Source organism: Pseudophryne corroboree, assembly GCF_028390025.1.
Source record: "Pseudophryne corroboree isolate aPseCor3 chromosome 3 unlocalized genomic scaffold, aPseCor3.hap2 SUPER_3_unloc_84, whole genome shotgun sequence".
NCBI classification, from domain to species: Eukaryota; Metazoa; Chordata; class Amphibia; order Anura; family Myobatrachidae; genus Pseudophryne; species Pseudophryne corroboree.
In genome coordinates, this window is record NW_026967579.1 from 227,610 (window position 1) to 248,472 (window position 20,863).

The 20,863-nt window shown below is 45.9% G+C and overlaps 1 protein-coding gene and 1 pseudogene across 1 annotated transcript in view; both read right to left on the reverse strand.

Moving 5' to 3' along the window:
• Positions 1-20,863, reverse strand: part of LOC134984828 (zinc finger protein 585A-like) — a 187,679-nt gene that overhangs the window by 118,848 nt on the left and 47,968 nt on the right. The window lies entirely within an intron of this gene.
• LOC134984831 (5S ribosomal RNA) lies at positions 14,693-14,811 on the reverse strand (annotated as a pseudogene).

The window sequence follows — 20,863 nt, forward strand, 5'->3', positions numbered from 1 at the left end:
GTCAATTTTAGAAAAAATCACAGCAGAACGTAACTGATCAAATAGTACAAAAATCAACGGCAAAGGATAGGTGTTTTTGACTGAGATCTTATTCAGGGCTCTAAAATCAATGCATGGTCTAAGCGAGCCATCCTTCTTCCCCACAAAGAAAAAAACAGCACTTAAAGGGGATTTTGATGGTCTAATAAAACCTTTCTGTAAGCTCTCCTGAATATAGTCATTCATAGCCAAAGTTTCTGGCCCGGACAATGCATATAATCTTCCCTTTGGCAATGCGGCACCAGGAATTAGCTCAATAGCACAATCATAAGGCCGATGGGGAGGCAGAATGTCCGCATTACCTATGGAGAAAACATCGGCAAACTCCTGGTATTCCACAGGAATGAGTTCTGGAATGATAGCTGCTACTCTGACTGGAAACTAAATACATTCCTTACCACAAAAAGTACCCCATTGTGAAATCTCTCCGGACCGCCAATCAATGGTGGGATTATGAAAGGCCAGCCAAGGGTGACCCAGAACAACTGGAACTGCTGGGCAATGTGTAAGATAGAACTCAATTTTTTCGGAATGTAAAGCTCCTACTGTAAGTAGCACGGGAGGTGTACGGTGAGAAATAACCCCATTGGAAAGCGGACTCCCATCTAAGCCATGCATGGTGACACACCTACCCAATGGTAACTGAGGAATGTCTAAGGCCTTAGACCAAGTTAAATCCATAAAGTTTCCTGCAGCTCCACTGTCGACAAAAGCCGACACCAAAGAACTTGGGCTGCCAAAGGAAACTTTAACTGGGACTAAAAGAGTTATTCGAGGAGATAAGCTGCAGACCTAGGTGAACCCCCTCACAATTCACCTGGTCAAAGCGTTTCCCGACTTGTTCGGACAGTTACGAGCAAAATGTCCCTTACCACCACAGTACAAACAAAGACCGGAATTTTGCCTTCTGGCTCTTTCCTCTGGAGACAGCCGGGAGAGACCCATCTGCATGGGCTCCTCTACGTCTTCTGGAATGGAATAAACACACGGACTTGACCTTACAGGTGTTCCTCTTTCAGCCCTCCGCTCTCTGAGACGACGATCAATCTTAATAGAAAGCTCCATGAGTTTATCGAGAGTCTCAGGAGCGGGTTACTGGAGGAGACTGTCTTTTATAGACTCTGATAAGCCAAGGCGAAACTGACTGCGTAGGGCTGGGTCATTCCAGCCACAGTCGTTCGACCAACGGCAAAACTCAGTACAATAAACCTCTGCAGGATTTCTACCCTGTTTGAGAGCGCGCAACTGACTTTCAGCAGACGCCTCTCTATCCGGGTCATCATACAAAAGCCCTAGAGACTTAAAAAAAAGCGTCTACTGACAACAATGCAGGATCCTCTGCCCTTAAACCGAATGCCCAGGTCTGAGGATCCCCCTGGAGTAAAGAAATAATAATCCCAACCCGCTGAGATTAAGTACCTGAGGAAGTGGGTCTTAAACGGAAATAAAGTTTACAGGATTCCTTAAAATTAAAAAATCATTTTCTATCGCCAGAAAAACGGTCAGGCAAATGCATCTTTGGTTCAGGGACTACCTTTAGGAAGGCTCGCAAAAGATCTTCCTGCGACCTCACCCGAAGCGAAAGATCCTGAACCATCTGAGTAAGTTCTTGAATCTGATTGACTAAGAACTGGCCAGGATTTGGCCCTACACCTGTCGGATTCATGAGGCCAAAAATTTTTAACAAAAACTGAATGAGAGGCAAAAAATTAAAGCCCTGTTTAATTTTAATTTTTTGGTATGGCCGGTAATAATGTTATGATTCCAGCACTCTGGTCTGAGGAGATCTTATTGCGAGGACCGGAGCACTGGAACGAGATGCTGGGAAAGGGAGCGGGAATGGAAAATAGCCCCTGGCGCCCTAACTCCGTTGTCTCGCCCATGCTGTCAGAAATCCCCTGCGAGACTATGGTTGCTTGAGCCCATGGCAGCCGCGTTTGAAGGGCGGATTATGTCTGCCCAACTCCGATGCCCCCCAGTCTTAGTGAGAGACAAAGGGAAATCCGAGACAGGGTGATAACAAGGGGCCCTCTGACTAAACAACCAGGCCAGGGGCTACAAGCTAACTCAAAACTAGAATATGTGCGGAAAAACCGCCAGAGAAAAGGACAACCAAAATATCCACTTGTCCACTTTCCTACCCGGCACCGCCGAGTTCAAGAGAGGACTTGTGGAAGCGGAACCCTCCGCAAATGCTCCAACAACAGAAGATATAAAGATAAAGCGGCTGAGCCGCAACACAGGGCAGAGCCGCAACTCACGAAACACCACTCGATGTTAAACGGTGATCAGTCAGGACTCCAGGGAACAAAACGACTTCCTGGGATGAGATGACAACTCCCGAATACAGGACTTTTGAGGACAGGAATGACCGGATACAGCAGGACTGGAAACAGACTCTCAGCAAACCAAAGCAGTATGCAGGAAGCTGTTACCGGCGTCTGTGAGAAGCCCTGGGAAGGTACTTAACAGGGAGTCCTCCAATCAGCTGCTTAGAGCCTGATTGGAATAAATGCCGTGCAGCTGCCTTGCTGCACGGCCGGAGGACAGATGTATGTGCTTGTTCATTAAGCCCAGCAACGGGGAACGCGGTCCGCCAGTGGCGTCCCTGTTGCTAGGGTCCGTGCGGCTCAGCGCGCCCGGCGTCTAGCGTTGCTAGGGAGCCGGCGGCTGAACACGCACGGCTTCCCTAGTTGCTAGGCGCCGGGCCGCGCGGACAAGCGGACCCCGGCGCCTAACAGTTGCAGGGGGATCACTGGTAGATGAGGAAGATCAGGAAGACAGCTGGGTCACAGTTAGAAGGAAAAAAGGGGGAGGGGAAGACATGATATCTCCGATCTACCAAACCCCAATAAATTTGCCCAATTGGACAAAGATTCTGAGGATGGCAGTGAGGAAATGACAGAACCAGAGGAGACAGTTCCCTCTAGCATCCAGAGGAGCGGTCCCTCCAGTGCAGATGGGAAAAAAGATAATGAGGTACGTAGTCAGATTGTGGTGGTAGGGGATTCTATTATCAGGAAGACAGGGCAATCTGCTACCGGGACCGTGATCTCCATACAGTCTGTTGTCTTCCGGGTGCTCGGTATGGCACATCGCGGACAGGGTAGATAGATTGTTGGGAGGGGCTGGTAAAGACCCAGCGGTTTTGGTGCATGTTGGCACCAATTACAAAGTTAGTGGTAGGTGGGATGTCCTTAAGAAAGACTATAGGGACTTAGGCAAAAAACTTAAGGCAAGGACATCTGTCACGATCCGGGTATCTGGACGCCATTACTTACCCTTCAGATGCCTCCTAAGGCGGGCTCAACGTTCCAGGACCGGATTCCGCTGTTCCTGAGTTTCCACATGCAGAGTGGTCTTTTCATCAGCCGCGGCCTCCGCTGTGCCCGCGTGGTTAAATGTGCATCTATCAGCCTGGCGTCTCCTGTCTCCGGTGGCCGGCGCCGCCATTACTGTTTCCCAGACCACATGGATTACAAACCAAACTTCCTTCCAAGTGTCTGCATGGGCGCAGCCATCTTGGATTCTGTCATCTGATCATTTCCACCAATCTGCTGTCTGTGTTGTTGATTTGCATAATTGCCTAGCCAACCCCTTCCTTGCTGCAGGTATAAGTAAGCTGTACCTGAGCAAGGAAGACGTCAGTGCTTTGGTTGTCAAACCTAGTTCCTGTTTGTCTCTCTTCTATGATTGTCTTCCAGGTTCCAGCTCCTGTCTCAAGACTTCCACCATAGAGACCCGCACCAGCATTCCACCTGCGGTGTAGCCTGACTCTCCAATCCATTGTGGATTCATCTGTTTCCAGCTACAACACTACCTGCTTCCAGCCTCAGCTTCCAGCAGAGTACAGCTTCCCTTAAAGGGCCGGTGTCCTTTCTACACTTTACCACTCTCCACCGGAATTATTATTTCTCCGCTCTCAAGTTCTACATTTCAGTTCACATTTCATCGCTCCCAAAGTTAATTTATTATTTAACTGGTTCCAGCCAGTATCCACTCCGTGCTAACAACAGTCTGGTTCCAGCCAGTATCCACAGCAGCTGTTTTACCTTCAGCAACCCAGCTCTTCCTGGAACACCAGCTGGTACAATCCTGGGTTATCTCCATTGCTACAGCCGGGCCTGGTAAGGACTTTCCATCTAGAAGATCATAAGAACTATCTCACACTACCAGTGCCCTGTGGCTCCTGCCATGCTGTAGTACTCAGGAACTGTATTTATTCTTTGCTGACTTTTACGTTTTCTTTTATTGCTGCTGTGATGCGGAGTTGTCATAATAAACATCATTGACTTTTATCTAAGTTGTCGGGGTCACGCCTTCGCGCAGTTATTATTCATGTTACTTACATGTCCAGGGGTCTGATACAACCTCCCAGGTTCCGGTACATCTCAGCCCCTACAACTGAGGCTGCCTCCCGTCAGCTCAGGCCCTCAGTTGTGACAGTAAGCACTGACCTAATGAATCCAGCCGGAGACCAGGATCAAGCGGCCAGGCCGATGCAAGAACTGGCAGCCCGACTAGAACATCAGGAGGCTGCACAGGGCCACATCATCCGCTGTCTCCAGGATCTCTCTACTCGGCTGGATGGGATTCAGACAACTCTCCGTGGATCAGGCGCGTCTGGTGCGTCAACCACAGTGACTCCAGCTATAACCCCACCCACCTTACCCATTTCTGCTCCACGTCTTCATCTTCCAACGCCAGCAAAATTTGACGGATCTCCAAGATTCTGCAGGGGATTTCTCAACCAGTGTGAGATTCAGTTTGAGCTACAACCTGGCAATTTTCCCAGTGACCGTACAAAAATTGCCTACATTATTTCTCTTCTCAGTGGCTCAGCCCTTGATTGGGCATCACCGTTATGGGAGAGGTCCGACACCCTGCTATCTTCTTACACTGCATTTGTGTCAACATTCAGGCGCATCTTCGACGAGCCAGGCCGGGTAACTTCAGCTTCGTCTGAGATTCTCCGTTTACGCCAGGAATCACGTACTGTAGGACAATATCTTATACAGTTCCAGATCCTGGCATCCGAACTGGCATGGAACGACGAGGCCCTGTATGCTGCATTCTGGCATGGTTTATCCGAGCGTATTAAAGATGAGTTAGCTACCAGAGACTTACCCTCCAAGTTAGATGAGCTAATCTCACTTTGTACGAAAGTTGACTTACGTTTCAGAGAGAGAGCAACTGAGCGTGGAAGATCATCTGCTCCAAAATCTTCTGCTCCTCCTCCTCGCCAACTGTCACCAACTACAGATGAACCCATGCAAATTGTCCGTTCCCGTTTAACTCCTGCTGAGCGCCGAAGACGTCTCTCCGAGTTTCTCTGTCTGTATTGTGCAGCTCCGTCTCACACCATTAATGCCTGTCCCAAACGTCCGGGAAACTCCAAATCCTAGCTCGCCAAGGAGAGGGCCGGCTAGGAGTAATGATCTCCTCTCCATCTCCTCAAGATTGTAACCTCCCAGTCTCGCTTCAAGTTGCTCAACGTTATCAGAACGTCATTGCCCTCCTGGATTCCGGAGCAGCTGGGAACTTTATTACTGAAGCCTATGTTAAACGGTGGTCCCTACCCACCGAGAGACTTCCTTCGTCCTTTTCCTTAACTGCTGTGGATGGCAGTAAAATTTTTGATACAGTTATTTCTCTAAGGACTCTACCAGTTCGTCTGAGAGTGGGAGTTCTTCATTCCGAACTTATTTCATTTTTAGTGATTCCAAGAGCCACACATCCTGTGGTCCTGGGCCTTCCATGGCTCCGTCTTCACAATCCTACAATTGATTGGACGACTACGCAAATCCTGGCATGGGGTTCCTCCTGTACTAAGACATGTTTGTTTAAAGTGTTGCCTGTCTGTTCTTCCTCCCCCAGGTCGTCTGATGTTCCACCTCCTCCATATCAAGATTTCACGGATGTGTTCAGTAAAGCTTCTGCTGATATCCTTCCTCCTCATAGAGAATGGGACTGCCCGATTGATCTCGTTCCAGGGAAGGTTCCACCTCGAGGCCGAACTTATCCGTTGTCTCTCCCCGAGACACATTCTATGGAGGAATACATTAAAGAGAACCTAGCAAAGGGGTTCATTCGACCTTCTTCTTCTCCAGCCGGCGCAGGCTTCTTTTTTGTAAAGAAGAAAGATGGTGGTCTGCGGCCGTGCATCGACTACAGAGGTTTGAACGACATTACCATCAAGAACCGCTATCCTTTACCCCTGATTACTGAGCTCTTTGACAGAGTTAGCGGAGCTACCATCTTTACAAAGCTGGACCTGAGAGGTGCATACAATCTCATCCGGATCCGTGAGGGTGACGAGTGGAAGACCGCATTTAACACCCGTGACGGACATTATGAGTACCTCGTCATGCCCTTCGGATTGAGCAATGCTCCAGCTGTCTTCCAGCATTTCGTCAATGAGATCTTCAGAGACATTCTATACCGTCATGTCGTGGTCTATCTAGATGATATCCTCATTTTTGCCAACGATTTAGAGGAACATCGTTTCTGGGTAAAGGAGGTTCTGTCCCGTCTCCGTGTCAATCATCTCTACTGCAAATTAGAGAAATGCGTCTTTGAAGTCAAGTCCATTCCGTTTCTAGGGTACATTGTGTCCGGTTCCGGACTAGAGATGGATCCTGAGAAACTACAAGCAATCCAGAATTGGCCGGTACCCTTAACCCTCAAAGGGGTCCAGAGGTTCTTAGGGTTCGCCAATTATTACCGAAAGTTTATACGAGACTTTTCCACCATTGTGGCGCCTATTACTGCTTTCACCAAGAAGGGTGCTAACCCGTCCAAGTGGTCTGAAGAAGCCATGCAAGCTTTTCATCTTTTAAAACAGAGGTTCATCTCTGCACCTGTCCTGAAACAGCCTGACATCGACTCTCCTTTCATCTTAGAGGTGGATGCCTCCTCCGTTGGAGTAGGAGCGGTGTTATCTCAGAGGGCTAAAGATGGTCATTTACATCCTTGCAGTTTCTTCTCACGGAAGTTCTCCCCAGCGGAGCGCAACTATGCCATTGGCGACCAGGAGTTGCTAGCCATCAAGCTCGCTCTAGAGGAGTGGAGATATCTGTTGGAGGGAGCTTCTCATTCAATCACCATCCTTACAGACCACAAGAACCTTCTATATCTAAAAGGCGCACAATGTCTCAACCCTCGTCAGGCCAGATGGGCACTTTTCTTTTCCAGGTTCGACTTTAAACTCCAGTTCTGTCCGGGCTCTCAGAATCGCAAGGCCGATGCCCTTTCCCGCTCATGGGAGCAAGAAAATGAGTCAGAGTCTTCAGACAAGCATCCTATTCTAAATCCGTTGGCATTCTCCACGGTAGGGATGGACTCTACGCCCCCATCAGGGAAAAGTTTTGTGAAGCCGACACTAAGGAAGAAGCTCATGCATTGGGCCCATGCTTCCCGTTTTGCCGGACATACAGGTATCCAAAAAACCCTGGAGTTTATCTCTAGGTCCTATTGGTGGCCAACTCTGAAAAAGGACGTTTTGGAGTTTATTGCATCTTGCCCAAAGTGTGCTCAACATAAAGTATCCCGCCAGTCGCCTGCGGGGCAACTGGTTCCACTATCTGTTCCCCGTCGACCATGGACCCATTTGTCGATGGATTTTATTACAGATTTGCCCATGTGCAACAAGTTCAATACCATCTGGGTGGTAGTTGACCGGTTCACCAAGATGGCACACTTCATTCCTCTCACCGGTCTTCCGTCAGCTTCCAAGTTGGCTCAAGTATTCATACAAGAGATCTTCCGACTCCACGGTCTTCCAGAAGAATTTATCTCAGATCGAGGAGTTCAATTCACAGCCAAATTCTGGCGAAGTTTATGTCAAGTCCTCCAAGTCAAGTTAAAGTTTTCCACGGCTTACCATCCTCAGACCAATGGTCAAACTGAGAGGGTGAATCAGGACTTGGAGGCCTTCCTCCGCATCTATGTGTCCTCCTCTCAAGATGACTGGGTTCAATTACTTCCCTGGGCCGAGTTCTGTCATAACAACCAGTATCATTCTTCATCTTCCTCAACACCATTCTTCACCAACTTTGGATTCCACCCTAAAGTCCCTGAGTTCCAACCGCTTCCAGCAACTACTGTTCCCGCAGTGGATATCACCTTGCATCAGTTTGCCAATATCTGGAAGAGCGTACGATCTGCTCTGCTCAAGGCATCGTTCAGGTACAAGAAGTTTGCGGATAAGAAGCGTCGCGCAGTTCCTGCTCTCAAGGTGGGTGATCGGGTATGGTTATCCACGAAGAATTTGAGGTTAAGAGTTCCCAGTATGAGGTTTGCACCTCGCTACATCGGTCCTTTTAAAATTGATCAAGTCATCAATCCTGTTGCTTACAGACTCCAGTTACCTCCCTTCTTAAAAATACCCAGGACATTCCATGTTTCCCTGTTGAAACCGCTAATCTTGAATCGGTTTCATTCCTCACTTCCACCAACTCCGAAAGTCCAAACTCAACGAGGCATTGAGTATGAAGTGGCCAAGATCCTGGACTCACGTCACCGTTACGGTCAACTTCAGTATCTCATTGACTGGAAGGGCTATGGTCCTGAAGAACGCTCTTGGACCAATGCCTCTGACGTCCATGCTCCTGCCTTGGTCCGAAATTTCCACGCAAAGTTTCCTTTAAAGCCTAAGAAGTGTCCTGGGGCCACTCCTAAAGGGGGGGGTGCTGTCACGATCCGGGTATCTGGACGCCATTACTTACCCTTCAGATGCCTCCTAAGGCGGGCTCAGCGTTCCAGGACCGGATTCCGCTGTTCCTGAGTTTCCACATGCAGAGTGGTCTTTTCATCAGCCGCGGCCTCCGCTGTGCCCGCGTGGTTAAATGTGCATCTATCAGCCTGGCGTCTCCTGTCTCCGGTGGCCGGCGCCGCCATTACTGTTTCCCAGACCACATGGATTACAAACCAAACTTCCTTCCAAGTGTCTGCATGGGCGCAGCCGTCTTGGATTCTGTCATCTGATCATTTCCACCAATCTGCTGTCTGTGTTGTTGATTTGCATAATTGCCTAGCCAACCCCTTCCTTGCTGCAGGTATAAGTAAGCTGTACCTGAGCAAGGAAGACGTCAGTGCTTTGGTTGTCAAACCTAGTTCCTGTTTGTCTCTCTTCTATGATTGTCTTCCAGGTTCCAGCTCCTGTCTCAAGACTTCCACCATAGAGACCCGCACCAGCATTCCACCTGCGGTGTAGCCTGACTCTCCAATCCATTGTGGATTCATCTGTTTCCAGCTACAACACTACCTGCTTCCAGCCTCAGCTTCCAGCAGAGTACAGCTTCCCTTAAAGGGCCGGTGTCCTTTCTACACTTTACCACTCTCCACCGGAATTATTATTTCTCCGCTCTCAAGTTCTACATTTCAGTTCACATTTCATCGCTCCCAAAGTTCATTTATTATTTAACTGGTTCCAGCCAGTATCCACTCCGTGCTAACAACAGTCTGGTTCCAGCCAGTATCCACAGCAGCTGTTTTACCTTCAGCAACCCAGCTCTTCCTGGAACACCAGCTGGTACAATCCTGGGTTATCTCCATTGCTACAGCCGGGCCTGGTAAGGACTTTCCATCTAGAAGATCATAAGAACTATCTCACACTACCAGTGCCCTGTGGCTCCTGCCATGCTGTAGTACTCAGGAACTGTATTTATTCTTTGCTGACTTTTACGTTTTCTTTTATTGCTGCTGTGATGCGGAGTTGTCATAATAAACATCATTGACTTTTATCTAAGTTGTCGTGGTCACGCCTTCGGGCAGTTATTATTCATGTTACTTACATGTCCAGGGGTCTGATACAACCTCCCAGGTTCCGGTACATCTCAGCCCCTACAACTGAGGCTGCCTCCCGTCAGCTCAGGCCCTCAGTTGTGACAACATCTAGGGTAATATTATCTGAAATATTAACAGTGACATGCGCTAGCCCAGGGAGGCAGAGGGAGATTAGGGAGGTAAATGTGTGGCTTAGAGACTGATGTAGGAAGGTTTGTGTTCCTGGAATACTGGGCGGACTTCTCAGTCAGGCGCCATCTTTGTCGCAATTGATTGCAACTGAATGAGGAGGAGGCTGCAGTGCTGGGGGGCAGGATGGTTAGAAGGTTGGAGGAGCTTTTAAACTAAGAGCCTGGGGGGAGGGTTTAGCTAGAAGCTGCGGGTTAATTAGGGAGAGCAGTAAGGATGGGGGTAGTGAACAATTTGGGGGTGGAGAAGTAGGGAGCATAAGGTCAGATGGCAAGGGTATTTGCATGGGTATTGACACCGGAAATACTGACACAGGTATTGCCCAAGATATTCCCAATTTATCACCTAATGACGTATATGGCTCAGCAATACGGTATATAGAATGTAATGTGCATAGCATAAGGGAGGATACTAACATCAGGGGGGGGGGTTAGAAAGTCTTAATAGGTCAGATAGAGATAGTAGTGAGGAAGTCTGTATTAAGCATGATGGGGTGGAAAGGGAGGGAGTAGAATAACAGTCAGTAAAGGTAAGTCTAGAAAGGCTCTTGTAAATATAGATAAGATACCACTAAAACACGGGTAATGGAGAGGCTAAGCTAAGATGTATGCTTGTGAATGCAAGAAGCCTATCGGGTAAAATGGGGGAATTGGAATGGCTTGTATCAAAGTCTCAGTATGATATTATAGGTATTACGGAAACATGGTGGGACGACTCTCACGACTGGGTTGCGAATTTGGAGGGATATTCTCTTTTCAGGAGGGACAGGGCTACCAAAAGGGGAGGAGGGGTATGTCTCTTTCCTAAACCATCTCTAAAACCAAACTTAATAGAGGGTATTTTCGGGGAGGCTGGAGATAACGTGGAGTCGCTATGGGGTGAGATCACAAGTGGGGGCACAGAGGTAAAGAAACTAGTCATTGGCACGTGCTACAAGTAACCAGATATTAGTGTACATGACGAGGAACAACTCTTACATCAAACTGAAAAAGCTGCGGGAATGGGGGACATCCTAGTGTTAGGGGATTTTAACTATCCTGATATAAATTGGAGTAACGATTCTTGTGTAAAAACTAGGAGCAGCAGGTTCTTAAATACATTAAAGGATCTATACTTGACTCAATTAGTCGAGGACCCAACTAGAGGTAAAACTAGAAAAGATTATACCTGATGGCGCAAGCGATATAAATGATAAATGTTGTATAAAATTCTGCCACCTTGTGATCATAAGAAAAATGGTTCTATTTCGTCAGACCCCAGAAGCCTGTCTCTAATGGCTTCAATAAAGCAATTATGATTTAAATGGAAAAGAGGTCGCGCTATAGAACCAATTAATTGTTCCACACCATTCTTAATTGTAAATATTTATTTAAACATATAACCATGTAAAAACATCGATGTATATTTTATTTCTAAAATAATTAAGATCTGGTGTGGTCACAACACCCTCAACTGCATACCAATTATAATTTAATAATGCTCATTCGTAAAATTAAGTGTGCTGATTAGAATAATGTCCAGACCGGCAATATATTATGCCACAGATTCAGTCCGTAATAGGATCCTTTATATTAATTTACACCCAATGATAGAAGGACACCGGTGCGGTACCGCCTATGGAAGAAGTAACTGGATGTTACGAAACGCGTCTAGGACTCCTTGTTTAAGTGACTGCTGACTGCTGAATTGTCCAGACCGTCCCCCGGCATCTCCAGAGCACTTGGCACCTGCTACGAGCAAATCGTGGAAATTATATTCACACAGTGTCGGAGAGAACAGTGATCTTTGGAAGCCGGAGTAGCGAGGCGGCTGACTGCTGAAGTGGGTTGAGCAACAGTATTAGCCCCCTCGTGAGAACTGTCGGGCTGCCCGTACGGAAACCTTTCTTCACCCTGCTGCACGGACACAGAAGCTGTTTCACATATGCACCACACCGCTACAACGCACAGGTAACAGTTGTCCATTACACCGTGTAATTCCGGGGACGCTCGGGTCACACTTAAAGCTCCTCAAACTTGCAAACAGGTCCCGTATTACAAGCACAAGGGACAGAGTGAGCAAAGGTACCTGTGACTGTACTTATTTGTGGTGCACAGTTTCTGGATGAAAACACCGGTGTCCTTCTATCATTGGGTGTAAATTAATATAAAGGATCCTATTACGGACTGAATCTGTGGCATAATATATTGCCGGTCTGGACATTATTCTAATCAGCACACTTAATTTTACGAATGAGAATTATTAAATTATAATTGGTATGCAGTTGAGGGTGTTGTGACCACACCAGATCTTAATTATTTTAGAAATAAAATATACATCGATGTTTTTACATGGTTAGAGGTAAAACTATTCTGGACCTAGTTATTACCAATAATGTGGACATTATATAAAACACTAAAGTTGGGGAGACTTTGGGAAACAGTGACCACTATATGATCACATTCGACATCAGTATCAAGAAACAGCTATAAGGGAACAACTAAAACATTTAACCTTAGAAAAGCTAATTTCAATATGCTGAGACAGGCACTAAACGAGATTGATTGGGAAGTTTTGTTTCATGGTAAAGACACAACAGTAATGTGGGATGCTTTAAAAGGGTTGCTTGATAGAAATATTCACAAATTCATTCCCATGCTCATATTCACAAATTCATTCCCATGAGCAGTAAATGCAGGAGTACTAAAAACAAACCAATGTGGCTTAATAAGGAGGTCAAAGAAGCAATGGCTAAAAAGAAGCGTGCTTTCAAAACATTTAAATCTAATGGAGGGGAGGAGTCATTCCAGCATTACAAGGAATGCAATAAAAAATGCAAAAAAGTAATAATCGCAGCAAAAATTGTAAACAAAAAGCAAATCGCTAGAGAGAGTAATAGCAATCCTAAAAAGTTTTATAAATACATAAACAGTAAAAGGTTAAAGAAGGAGAACGTAGGCCCATTAAAAGATGAATTGGGAGCTTTAATAAACAATGATAAAATAAAAGCGGAAATACTGAACAATTTTTTTCCTCAGTATTCACCAGAGAGGATCAGTCGGAGAAAGTAGTGCATAAAGATAGTGAAGGTAATGACTCTTGGCTGGATACTTGTTGACCTCGACATCTTCGGACTATCAAACCGAATAAATTTGCACGGCAGGACGAAGATTCGGAGGATGATACTGAGGAAATGACGGTGGAGGAGGGGACTGCTCCCTCTAGCATCCAGAGGAGCAGCCCCTCTGGCACAGTTGGGACAAAAGATAGTGAGGTACCTAGTCAGATGGTGGTGGTAGGGGGACTCTATCATCAGGAAGGCAGATAGAGCAATCTGCTACCCGGACCATGATCGCCGTACAGTCTGTTGTCTCCCGGGTGCTCTAGTGCGGCACATCGCGGACCGGGTAGATAGATTGTTGGGAGGGGCTGGGAAAGACCCGGTGGTCTTTGTGCATGTTGGCACCAATGACAAAGTCAGCAGAAGGTGGGATGTCCTTAAAAAAAGACTATAGGGAATTAGGCAAGAAACTTAAGGCAACTTAAGGGTGGAGGGGTGTGCCTTTACGTAAAACCATTTTTAAAAACTGATATATGGGAGGATTTGCAGGAGGAGACTGTAGATACGGTCGAGATGCTATGGGGTAGAAATTGCATGTGGCTAAAAGGGAATAAAAAAGGTAGTATTAGGGGTATGCTACAGGCCGCCTGGTATTAATGTATCTAACGAGGAATTGTTACTGAAGCAAATTGAAAGAGCAGCAGGAGTAGGAGACATGGTAGTGATGGGAGATTTTAAATATCCAGAGAAAAACTGGAAAAACGATTCATGTGATACTGCTAGGGGTAATAGGTTCTTAAACACACTTAATGATAACTACTTAGTTCAACTAATTGAGGAACCCACCAGGTACAATGCAATCTTAGACCTGGTATTAACAAATGTCAAAGTCGAAAAATATTGTAATGCATATGCCCTGTACTAACCCCATGCACATGCCTGCTGCGCGTGCACTCAATCCGCCGTGCGTGCACATATCCGCAATTTGCGTAGGATCGCTCCTGCGATCATGCGCGTGATATGGGTATTTACGACGGAGTTTGTGAGCGCGTAGAGGTTTATTAGAACATTACATATTTAACCCAAATAGTGTACATTTTAGATATAACTCCCTTGCACCACATCAGCGAGTATCAATAGTTTAAACAGTTCCAGGACTAAGGGATTCGCCGTTGCATGATAGGAAGGGTCAGATAAAGGTTGGAAGGCGATGTCTAGTATCCTATAATAAGGGGTGTGGTCTTTTATAAGAGAAAAAAGACAAAGGCAGCTATATATCTTTTCCAGGGCACACTTATGAAAAAATTAATTAATAAGATGATGAAATATGAGAAAATGAATACTTAACTTTTATGAGATATACTTAAAAAGAGAGGGAGAAGGCAAATATAGATGAATAATTTTTCAAAGCATAATTGCTACAATTTCGAGCGATAGGATTTAGATGAGCGAATTTATCTTTATTCCCTTAGTGGTCTAGAGATTTCCTTAATTGATAATTTTTTTAATTGGGAATAGGGTAACTCCGTTGGGTTCAGCTGTAGCCTGTCAGACTAGCACAATTGAAAAGGAAAGTAGAAATTAAATACCTGGATCTGCACAGAAAATCGGAAGGACACAAATGACTGGAGAATAAAATACCTACGGTACCTAGTATTCCCTGGTGGTCTCGCAACCGGGTACTGACCAGGCCCTGCAGTGTATGGCTTCCAAGATCAGACGAGATTGGGCATACTCAGTGCGGTTTGACCGTAGGTGGCTAAATCTCCAATCTGTGCAGTCAATTCCAGTGTGCGGATACTCATACACATTATTTTGAGCATATCATAAATGTCTGAATTATTGTTGGTACAAGAACAGAGCATTAAGCAACATTTGTGCTGATTGTTATACTAATGAGAGCAAAAGAAATCAGGCAGTGATGTAAGTACAATAGCTGAGTATGATAATATAACAGGGATTGATCCCCAATAATGCATAAAATTCAGTTCAATGAGAAACACACAGATTATATATAATTGTCTAACAGGGATTAATCCCCAATTCTGGGTGTATATGATTTAGCACACAAAATTCCAATAAACATTAGTTCCCAAAAGCAGATATCCTGTGGTTTTATCATATTTTAGCAAAATCACAAATTGAAGATACTTCAACAATCCTAAAGATATATATATATATATATATATATATATATATATATATATAGTAAACAACAAAGCAGGCGGCACTCCAAGTCTGTTTGAGATTCAAGTGTATTTCACACACAAGTGATCCGACGTTTCGGGGTCCAAGCGCCCCTTGACAAACATGAAGGTGGTCCTGGGCCCTGTAGATAGGAGGTGGAACAAGCAAAGGAAAGTTGTGTCCCTTCTTAAGGGGCAATGGTGGACATTGTGAATGGTGAAAGGAAGGTTTTTGTGGGCAAAGAGTGAGTTATGCCATATATACCAGAAGCATGGGTCTTCAGCCTATGGCCCTCATTCCGAGTTGTTCGCTCGCTAGCTGCTTTTAGCAGCTTTGCACACGCTAAGCCGCCACCCTCTGGGAGTGTATTTTAGCTTAGCAGAATTGCGAACGCAAGATTAGCAGATTTGCGTATAGAAATTTCTTTGCAGTTTCTGAGTAGCTCGAGACTTACTCCTACACTGCGATCAGTTCAGTCAGTTTCGTTCCTGGTTTGACATCACAAACACACCCAGCGTTCACCCAGACACTCCCCCGTTTCTTCAGACACTCCCGCGTTTTTCCCAGAAAAGCAAGCGTTTTTTCGCACACACCCATAAAACGTCCAGTTTCCGCCCAGAAACACCCACTTCCTGTCAATCACACTCCGATCACCAGAACGAAGAAATTTCTTCATAAAGCCGTGAGTAAAATACCAAACTTATTAGCAAATTTACTTGGCGCAGATGCACTGCGAACATTGCGCATGCGCATTAGCGACTAATCGCTCCGTTGCAAAAAAAAAATTACGAGCGAACAACTCGGAATGAGGGCCCATATGATGTGCCACCATTAATGTGGACACTGTCTTGTCCTACCAAGCTTGATTTATGTGCTTTGTAATTTTTTTAAGCAGGATAAAGGCTGAGTTTTTTATTTCTGCAGTAGACTAGAATAAGCCCAGACATTCCCACTTCCATTATACCACCTGAATGTGACGGTCAGTGACCACCGTGCCATCACTAACCTGTATGCTTACACGAAACAGAATGATGGTAAACTTACACGGTTTCTTTACATCTTCTGGGGTCCACTCCGAGATTAGACATGATGGGGTATATGCAATTGTGGTCGAATTCCCGAAATTGGCGAATTTCGGGTCATTTTCGACCAAAAAAAAAAATTCCCCTATGCAATTCAGTGCTTAACGACCAAAAAACGGACTTAAAAATTCGACTTTTTGAAATTCGACTTTTTGCAAATTCGACTTTTCTGCAATGATACAAGTGCTGCAATTCGACCAAAGCATATTCAATTCAAGTTTGGAAATTCGACAGCAGTGCTTTTAGACAGCAAATTCGTCATTTTCAATCCGCCACACTTTGGAGGGTGAAAACAAATAAAAAAATTTTAAACATGTTTTTTTTGGTGTTTTTTTTTTGGGGAATAGCAGATCTATTTATATTAGAAGGGATTAGGTACTTTTTTTTTTTTTGGGGAGGCACAAATATTATTTATATATTTTTTAAAATATTATTTATTTTTTTTATTTTTTATTGCTGGAACGGTAAAATCAGAAAAAAAAATGGCGTGGGGTCCCCCCTCCAAAGCATAACCAGCCTCGGGCTCATTGAGCTGGTCCTGGTTCTAAAAATGCGGGGGAAAAATTGACAGGGGATCCCCCGTATTTTTAAAACCAGCACCGGGCTCTGCGCCTGATGCTGGTGCCAAAAATACGGGGGACAAAACGAGTAGGGGTCCCCCGTATTTTTAACACCAGCATCGGGCTCCACTAGCTGGACAGATAATGCCACAGCCGGGGGTCACTTTTATGCCGTGCCCTGCGGCCGTGGCATCAAATATCCAACTAGTCACCCCTGGCCGGGGTACCCTGGGGGAGTGGGGACCCCTTCAATCAAGGGGTCCCCCCCCCCAGCCACCCAAGGGCCAGGGGTGAAGCCCGAGGCTGTCCCCCCCCATCCAATGGGCTGCGGATGGGGGGGCTGATAGCCTTTGTTGTAAAAAAAAGATATTGTTTTTTCCATTAGTACTACAAGTCCCAGCAAGCCTCCCCCGCAAGCTGGTACTTGGAGAACCACAAGTACCAGCATGCGGGAGAAAAACGGGCCCGCTGGTACCTGTAGTACTACTGGAAAAAAAATATCCAAATAAAAACAGGACACACACACCGTCGACAGTAAAACTTTATTTCACACTACCGACACACACATACTTACCTATGTTCACACGCCGACATCGGTCCTCTTCTCCATGTAGAATCCCGGGGTACCTGAAAATAAAAGATCAATATACTCACCTTAACCAGGCTCCAGAGATAAATCCACGTACTTGGCAAAATAATAAAACGCATTTACCCGCTCCATAACGGACTGAAAGGTGTCCCATGCTGACACATGGGACACCTTTCCACGATTAAGATCTGTCAGTGACAGCTATCACTGACAGGTCTCTAAGCCAATCAGGAAGCGCAATTGCGCTCACCCGATTGGCTGCTCGCTGTGACAGCGCATCGCACAGCTCCCTCCATTATATTCAATGGTGGGAACTTAGCGGCTAGCGGTGAGGTCACCCGCCGGTCAGCGGCTGACCGGCGGGTGACCCCACAGCTAGCCGCTAAGTTCCCACCATTGAAAGTAATGGAGAGGCTTTGCGAGGCGCTGTCAGAGTACAGACGGCGTCCAGCCAATCAGCTGAGCGCCACGGAAGTAGCGCTTCCTGATTGGCTGAAGGGACATCAGTGACAGGAGTCACGTGATGTCCCGGCATTCGGGGGAAGGGGTCTGATGTGAAAACATTGGACCCCTTTCTAGTCCGGTTTGGCTCGGGTTTTTGCGTTTTCTTATTTTAAACAAGTACGTGGATTTATCTCTCTGGACGCTGGAAGGTGAGTATAATTTTTTGACAGGTACCCTCGGATCGTCGGAGATCGTTGCAGTCGACGTGTCAACACAGGTAAGTATGTGTGTGTCGGTGTATGAAATAAAGTTTTACTATCAAGGTGTGTGTGTCCTGTTTTTATTTGGGTATTTTTTTCCCAGTAGTACTACAGGTACCAGCGGGCCCGTTTTTCTCCCGCATGCTGGTACTTGTGGTTCTCCAAGTACCAGCTTGCGGGGGAGGCTTGCTGGGACTTGTAGTACTAATGGAAAAAACAATATCTTTTTTTTTTACACAAAGGCTATCAGCCCCCCCATCCGCAGCCCATTGGATGGGGGGGGACAGCCTCGGGCTTCACCCCTGGCCCTTGGGTGGCTGGGGGGGGGACCCCTTGATTGAAGGGGTCCCCACTCCCCCAGGGTACCCCGGCCAGGGGTGACTAGTTGGATATTTGATGCCACGGCCGCAGGGCACTGTATAAAAGTGACCCCCGGCTGTGGCATCATCTGTCCAGCTAGTGGAGCCCGATGCTGGTGTTAAAAATACGGGGGACCCCTACTCGTTTTGTCCCCCGTATTTTTGGCACCAGCATCAGGCGCAGAGCCCGGTGCTGGTTTTAAAAATACGGGGGATCCCCTGTCAATTTTTTCCCTGTATTTTTAGAACCAGGACCAGCTCAATGAGCCCGAGGCTGGTTATGCTTTGGAGGGGGGACCCCACGCCATTTTTTTTTCTGATTTTACCGTTCCTAGCTATTGGGCAGGAAGGCGAATTCAGTACGCCCACTGCTCGCCGATTGGCCGGAATCCGCCTGCGGGAGGGGCGAATCAGTTTCACATTGAATATAGTGAAACCAGGGTCCCGGCGACAGGGCTGCGGCTGGCGATAGCGGGCGAATCATACAGAGGCGGATCTAATGCCGCGATTCGCCCGCTATTGCATATACCCCTATGGCGTAATTACTCAGACGGGAATATAAAACAGAATAAAAAATAAAAGCTTTAATGCAATAATTAGATGCAGACAAAAGCTTTTATTATGAAATCATACAGGGGAGTATCCGCACCATATAGATGTAACATACAACAAACCACCGCAGATGGAACCCGGGTGACTCTAATGCACATGGTAATGTACAGGGTATATATGGACAGGATCTTGTATCAGAAAACACTCGACACTCCTGATCAAGATGAGTGTCTGCAACAAGTTAGGCAAACTAGAAGTGAAAACACGTTCCAATGGCCGCCATATTGTCGTGCAGCAATACAGATTGTGCAAACTGGTATTACACATTCACATTTACACAAAGCACAAGATACAAAATAAACAGCAGAAAAAAGACCTAAGCATTTGGGATGTATTATTTAGGAACTAAATATACAGACGGGTCCTCCGTTATCTTGGCTGGCTGAGGCGTTAGTCGCGATCAGGCATACGCAGCGTACCTGGGCGCAAGGAGGCGCGCCTAGTCGTAGGAAGGCACACAGAGCGTTTGGCGTTACCTTTGAGTGTAATACCTAAGATCATCCACCAGATGTCGCTTTTTTAAATCACCAATGCGCAAGCGTGTGGTCTCCATTAACATACAATACTGAACTACAGCGTAAGAACTACTTTACTGGTGCGTCTCATTACGCTACAGTATGTCATACAGTCTATAACAGTATATACAGTACAGGTGCAAATAGTACAGCATATACAGATGCAAACTAACGTGTTACAGGTACAGTATGGTCTATTGATGTTTGGGATATGTGAGCGTCCAAATCCCGTAGTATTAAGTATAATGGAGAGAAATAAAAGCTCATCCCTAAGTTCCTGGATGCCAAATCACTGTCCTTAGTATCTCTGTACAGTTTTTTCTATTAGAGTACTAATTAGAACGAACAGCTTATAATGTACAACACAGATTCTCTAACGCCGACGATCTACAGTACTGTTGCTCGAACAGTTAGTTGCGTCAGAATACACTAATTTATATTTACTGGTATGTCTATAGGTGGTCATTACCGCTGTGTATTTTAGATAGCGAATGAGTCACTCCTGCAGATTTACCCCGATTTGTGTGAAACCTGTGTGCACCCTTCCTTTGAATGTTTTACAATGGATTACACAGAAAAAAAATAATAATAAAGTTGATGTCACGGGAACACAAAAATAACCTGACATTTTGGGAATCGAACCCGGGACTCTCAGCGTGGCAGATGAGAGCCTTCATCGCTAGCCCACAACACTGCATGGAAGATTCTCAAGTTCATGTGTAAAAGTACTGCAAAGAGCGATTCCTTCCCATTGGTGTTTGTTTATGCCATTAGGGGACTCGGATGCTCATTTTGTGCACTTTACATACTGTAAAGTCAATTTGCTACATTATTCCTTTCACACATTAGGTGCGTCTGCATACACAAGTGTTCACACATTAGTTGCGTCTGCTTACACAAGTGTTTTAACATGTTAGTTTGCATCTGAATAAACTATTTTTTCTTTTTTACTCTGTCCGTCTGACCATTGGTCACCATCTGTGTGTACACTATGCAGTACAGGACTGTATATTAACATTACAGTTGTCACTGACCATTTGCCAGAGCTTGTACAGAAGATCAATCTGCTGCTATTCAAACTAAAGTACTGGATTAGTGAAGCATTAGCCACCCAGTGGTGGAGATGTGTATTGCATGCTGAATATCCAGTCATGCCTCATCGCGCCTGTCCATGATTAAACTCAGGAACCTAAGCTATTGC